Here is a 7,017-nt window from a genome sequence, read left to right as displayed (position 1 = left end):
TGTAGATGCACCCAGTTTCTAGTAATACAGGTGACTACGCTTAACAGGTGCTATGCATCTTCAGCATATCTGGAAAGAAGGCTGATTTCACCTGGCCATCTACATCTGAATTTAGGTGTCTAAGTTTAGGTTAGAATTAAATAATTTTGTCCTCAGGCTTTAAGAGGGTTATAGGTTTATTGAGCACTCAACAAACCCAGGAGAGTCCCATCCCTGAAAGACCTCATTTTTCATTCAAACAAAAACAGTAAGGCAAAATATCAAGTACAGAATAGAGAGAAGATAGCACCAGAATGGAAATTATAATTAGGGAGCCTGCCAGAATGAATGCATTTTTAAAAGGAAAATGAAAAATACAGAGAAGGTGCCCAAAGGGTTTTTCCCCAAGCATTTGAAATGACATAAAAAAACATGAAATCAAGAATGACTAAGTGGTCATGTCATATATAATGGAACATAGCAGGGCTGAGTAGCTGAAAACCATTAAAAGAGATGGTGGGAGAGAAGAGGCAAGAGGCCCATCTGTGCACATGAGCAAGCATGAATAAATGCTCTATGTTAATTCTTTCACCTTCTTTTCTACCATACTTCCAGTCAATCAAGATATAGCTAAACCATTTAGGAGAGTATATCTAGTAGCCCAGTGAATGGAGTAAGACTGGGCAGAGAACTAAGAGAAGAGATGTTAGATAACTTCCCATAATCATTCCATAAGAGAATAATAAATCCATGTTCCTCTAGTGCTCCACTCCACCATCCCTGTAAACAGTCAACTGTGCTGCTTGCTTTTTTTTTCCCCCATTGGCTCTACACAGCATGACTTTCTATCATTCATCAGCACCTGCAACATCCCACAGATTTCCATCTCTTAGCACCAAGGTCTGTCTTGAATTATTACATTGGTTTGCATCTGAATTAACAGAAATCAAGGGACTTCAGTTTACATATGAAGATCAGGTTTGGTTACCTAAGAGTAGTACCCAGAGTCCTTGATCAGGGTCAGGACTCCATTGGGCTGCCTCCCTGTCCAAACACAAATGTGTCACCCTCTGTTCTAATGATCTTACACTTTCTCAATATGCCTCTCTTTTCCTCTTCCTTTCTGACTTCCGGTTGAAAGCACTGCTCCCAGCATTTATTCACTTTATTTGGGCCCTTTTGAGCCAGCTCAGTGGTATTCGGTAGACATGATCCAGATATCCCAGACCTGTTGATTCAAACTTTGTGGCTTTGGTCCATTCCTAATACTAACGGAAACAGTCCAGTAGACAAACTGCTTACTGAAGCTGAGTCACTTTCATCTGAGGGATTCAATAGGAGGTTATATAAAATCCTAGTAGGATTACAGAATTAGTGGATGTACACTAAAAGCCTGACCAGGTGTGAGGTTTGACTGGAAGACCCAGGGGATCTTTCTCAACTTAAGTAGCTAGCATTTGACGTTATAAATTGTCCCACACTGCAAAGGCCCAAACATAGTTGAAATAAGACAACAAAGCACAGGACTCTAAAATAGCATAGGACTTTTTCTCTAACACAAATTGCATTTTCAACAATATCTATCCTGAATAACATAAATAAATTGTCCAGCTGGTGGCACAGAAGCCACATGCAGCCCATGTGATGTTAAATTGCAGTCCCAGAGCTCCAGCCCAGCTGTCACTCCTCACATCCCTCTGGCTGCAACAGAAGCCGCTCTTCCAGCTGCTGCTTCCTGCCTCTGCCCCAGGGAGGTAGGGCAGTACAGCAGTATGGGGAGAGCTGAGGGTGAGCTTGAGGCCACGTGTGGGAGGAGGGGATGGGGCAGTGTGAGTAGGACCATGCCTCGGTGGGGTAATGATGGAGGGGGTAGTCACTGGGGAGGAATGCACTCATGCTTCTATGTTGAAGGATGGGAGAAAACCATACAGTTCAGCAGGGGGTAGGGGTGTCCACTGTAGAGATGGGGGTGACTGTGTGGCTGCACCAGGCAGCAGGGGGGTTGGTAGGGAGTGTCTGTGAGGTTCAGTGACCCATGGCTCATTAGGGCTAGGTACACACAGTCAAAAAGTCTGAGAGTGAATTGATTCAGTCCTTTCAGGTTAATCTAAGCTGCACAGACTAAATTGAAACAGAAGTGAACAGACGCTTACCTTTGATTCAGGAAAAGAAGCCACATGCCTGCAGTGGCTCAGGTTAGAAGCCAGGGGGTGTTAGAACCTGGGTCTCTGGCTGTGTGTTCACTTCCTCTTCCTGCGGCCCCTGAGGTCTCTGGGAGTTGCAGTCCAGAGTTACAGCAACAGGACTCTGCAGGGTTGCTCGTCACTTCCTCTTCCAACTTCCAGGTCCCTCTGGGATTTGTAGTTCACAGTTGCAGCCAGCAGTAAATTTGAGCAGGGGAAGGAGTGTTTAACCTCCCTCCTTGGCTCCAGACCCCAGCCAGGGTTTGCCTGGAAGGGGCAGTCCCTCTCTTCCCCCTGCAGACTGGGCTGCATCCCCAGCAAGACTTCTCCCCCTTACCCCCTCTTGTCAGCCAGCCCTCACTGCTCCAGCTAGGGAACAGAGGGGCAGAGCCAGGCCTGGTCTCTGGAGCAGACAGCCCAGGCCAGGACTAGAAAGCATTCTGGGATGCTGGGGGACTGTGACTTAACTTGAACTAGGAAGGGGTCTGGGACAGAAGTTTCATTAAACCGGTTTGACCCAAATCAGTTAAGGCTGATACTACATTCAGCCAGGTTTATTTTAAACCAGTTTCAGTCATTTTGAAACTGGTTTATGTGCACTGAACTTCTGTTCTGTTAGAGGTTTAAACCAGTTTCTGATCACTTAAACTGGTTTGTGTGTAACTTCTGTCCCTAGCTCAGGTAAGGCCCCTTGCTGTATGGCCCCTGGGAGCTTAGCAGTTGGACGTCCTCAAAATAAATTACAGTAAAAGCTCTCTTATCCGGCACCCCCCAGGAATGGGGGTTGCTGAATAACAAAATATGCCAGTTAATTGAGTGGCCCCAGCCACCACTTCTCCCGCCGCGTCTGGGGCATCCTTCTACCCCTTCCACGGCATCGCCATCCCTCTGGCCACATCGCTGCCCATCCCATCGGTCCTGCAGGCCCTGTGGGATGGGGAGCCGAGCCCCACACACCCCACTCAGCCTGTTATGCCCCTGGGCTGTGGGGGCTCGGTAGCACAGGCTGCTTTGCCCCTGGCCATGGGGGCTCAGAGAAACTGGAGGTGCTGTGGTGGGCACTTCCGGTTTCACTTTATCTTACAAGCTGGCTGCCAGTTAGTAGAGCATGCCGGCTTGTAAGATGCCAGATAGCTCAGCTTTTACTGTATTGAAATTGGCCCAAGATCTTCTCAAAAAAGAAAGGAAAAAAAAATCAAAGGATTATAGTTGTTCCTGGACTCTATCTAGCGTATAGTCCTGGGTGACTGTCAGCAGAATACATGCCTTTAAAGGAGCAAGGCAGCGCCATGCAGAGGTCCCTAGTCTAGCTCTGTACATGTTAAGCTCTATACTGTGGCTATGCCATGTTAGCTCAGCTTCAGAGCTGGAAGCATTGTAGATCTGCTAAAAAGCAGGGTGTATTAGCTGAAGTAGAGCACTATCATGTGCAGAGCACACCTGGGATGCCTACACATAGCACTGCCTTGTGTGGTGCAAACATACCAAGACTGTTTTTAATGGTAATCAATGACAAGCTGATCCATTTGCAAATGGATCCTAGTAAGATTACAGGTCCTTTTGTTCTGCATTTGTATAGCAGCAAACACAGTGGGGTCCTAGCCTATACCTGGGGCTCCTAATAGTGTGTGAAAGGCGGTCTCTGTGGGCACTTCTACATGAGATATTTACTGTGGAGCTGCCTCATTGGCTCTGCAGTAAAGGTTCAGCATCTACACATGCAGCCCTATGAGGCCACAGGAACCTTATTAACTCCACTGCAGGTTAGTACTTGTAAATACAAGTATTATCATATGGCAGAGTTCTTCAGTGCACAGCAATGCATGTGTAGACACTAATGGGACTGGCTGGGGCAGAAGGGTGCTTCAGGGCAGGGGCTGCTTGCAAGCTAGGCTCACACTGGAGTACCCTCATGCCCCAGCCAGCCCTTCCACAACATGTTGTTGAGCCAGGTTGGAGCAACCCTGGGCTGGCAGGGGGATACCCCAGGTCCCTTGTCAGCTGGGGCTGCTCAGACCTGTCTCAACGTGCTGCGATCCCAGGCACATGTTCAAATGCAGCACTTTGGAGCAATGAACTCTGGCACCATATGTGCTGGAGTTTATTGCTCCATGCTAATAGCACATGTAGATGCACCCCGTATGTACTGACACAATCTTCAATGAAATGCAAGATACTAGTTTCTAATGCAAAATCTTTCACAATTAACTAGGAAAAAAAATCAATTGTTTGGGCGTATAAATATGTCCTTGTACAGAAGCCAAAAATCTGCAGTGTTTGTACTTGCATCAAATTGGAATTGGGTTACCAACAAATAAACCAAATTATAATATTTTTTTGCTGCTCTGGAGTTCAGACAGCCCAGTATTATATTAAAACAGACGAGACATTAATTTATTATATAGAATCATTACAGGCCTTCTGTGATAATAAAAAGGAACTAGTTAAAAGAATGTCCCTAGAGACACTGCTTACATTAGCATATTGATGTCAGCAAGTGCATCAATCTGTTTCACGTTACGCACATTCCGAGTACCTTACAAATAGAGCCAAAGTTCAAGGCTAACATCAACTGTATTATGTTCAAGTCGGCAAGGTACATACCTAGCCCTTGTTCAGGGAAGTTTTCATGGAAGTTACTGGCTAGAACTTTGAGCCAAATGCTTCTGCAGACTGGGCATGGAGGGAGCTTTGAAGCATCTGAAAGGATGCAAAACTCATCCTGTGAGTCTGAAGGTGAGATCCTCAGCACAGCTCTGCCCCACTTACAGGACTAGAGCAGCACAAAAACACTGGATCTGCCAAGGGAGGATTTTTGTTTAAAAAACCTGTTTGGTTGCAACAAGGTATATTTGCTGAAGCTTATCAAATTAAAAAAAAATGTATAGGAAGATTTCACAAGTCCAGGGAGGATGAGAGAGAAAGAACCCAAAATGAAAACCTGACCTGTTTGACACTGGTCAAGTGCCATTTACATAAAGCTTTCCAAAGATTTTGATCTTGTTCTGATACAAAACAAAAAAAAGGACAAGTTTTGAAACAGGAGCTTTTGTGAAGTGGAATTGTCATTTTCTGGCCAGCTCTAATGTTGACACATGTGCTATAAGGCCAAACAAGGACTGAGATTTGGCAGCATTCCCACCTCTCAGTCCCTCGATTAAGCCCATGTACAATGCTGACTCAGAAATATAGTGGCAGCAAATTAAAAATCTGGTTTGCACTGGACAGATCAGACTGCTGATTCAGTATCACATCGGTTGGCCAAAATCTCTTCCTTTCTTTGACTTTTCCTACCTCCAAGTCAAAAGTAACTTGAGACATTACAGCTGACCTTCCTGGTGCTACTCCATATGCTTGCATTATTTATTTCCACTATGGTTTACAAGGATAATATGATTCTCAGGACTACAACCTGCCATTCTGCTGGTGTCAGATGGCTATACCCAGTGTCTTACATTTGGCATATGTGACAGGATAGAAATTATATGGGATCATAGGTTTCCTTGAAAGCTTAGGGCGGCTGGTGGTTTTCTAGTTTTTCAATTTTCTGTTCAGAATTCTACACCTCTCCTTTGAGCTCTCCTCAGAAACGTAAGAAGAATATTGGGTAATAAAGAATCTCTGACAGTATTGTAACTAAGGGATGGCAAGTGGGGCATTAGCCCTGGGTGCCGACTTTGGGGGGAGGTGGGGCAGGGGGAGGTACAAAAAAATTGCAGTGGCTGCCCTGTGCACTACCATTGCCCAGGGTGCAAAACTACCCAGCTGGGCCTCTGGCCCCTAGAAGAGATTTTTTTCTAGGGCTGTGTGAAGCTTTGGTTTGTGATTCAATCTAAAAAAGATTCGGCCCGATTCGGAGGCTGAATCTCGGAATCCGAATCGAATCACTAGAAGCTTAAAACTTTCCAAATCAGTTCGGAGCTTCTAAATCAATTTGGAAAAGATTCAGCGATTCAGAGGGCAGTCTTTATGGGGAAACAGAAACTTAGAAGAGGGAGGGGGAGCACAGGGGGGGAGTGGGAGCAGGGGCGGGGAAGGACTGACATCTCTAGCTAGCCAGTAAGTGTAATTTGCCTCTGACTGCCCTTCCAGTCAGTGTCTGGGGGAGGGACATAGAAACAGCATAAAAGCCTCTGTCTGAAGGCTTGCTATGTCTTTTGTGAGCTGCTTCTGAGTGAGCAACAGTGTCAGAAAGGTACTGGAGTGCCTGGCTTGCTTCCTAGTCAGTCAGTCGCCTGCTTCTTTTTGTTCTTAGAAAGTAATAGGATAGGATATAGCTTTGCTTAGGTTATCTTACTTTAGAATCTCTTTGCTTAATATTTATCCAATTCATGTCTTTCAATTTATATTTGTTCTCTCTCTTTTTTTTTTTGCAATACTTTTTTAAAAAAAAAAAGCTCAGTGTTTTCCCTGGCAGTGCGATCCATCATTTTGCAGGGAAGCACAAAATGTACACACACACTCATAGAAGAGGAAAAATCACATATTTGTAGAAGAGATTGTACAGTTATTACATCAGTTATTAATATTATTAATTATAGTTAGTTTTAATAGTTTACATACAGACTAGAGACAACACAGAAGAACAAAAGAACTAGTCAGCCAGCCACACATGCAGATTCAGACTAGATCAAAGAAGAACACAACACACCATATATATAGGTATAAATAATATATAGGTATTAATATAGGTATTAATAATCAATAATCAATCAGACCAGTTAACAAATCAAATGGCACTCATGAACAGAAGAACTTGCCACTGACAGCCCGCCACACATTCAGATTTAGAACAAGAGCAGATCAAAGAAGAACATAACACACACACACACACACACACACACACACACACACA

Source organism: Gavialis gangeticus, unplaced genomic scaffold, assembly GCF_001723915.1.
Source record: "Gavialis gangeticus isolate Ggan-Ray unplaced genomic scaffold, GavGan_comp1, whole genome shotgun sequence".
Taxonomy (NCBI): Eukaryota; Metazoa; Chordata; order Crocodylia; family Gavialidae; genus Gavialis; species Gavialis gangeticus.
The sequence above is the reverse complement of the archived record's forward strand: the minus strand, read 5'-3'. Positions refer to the sequence as shown.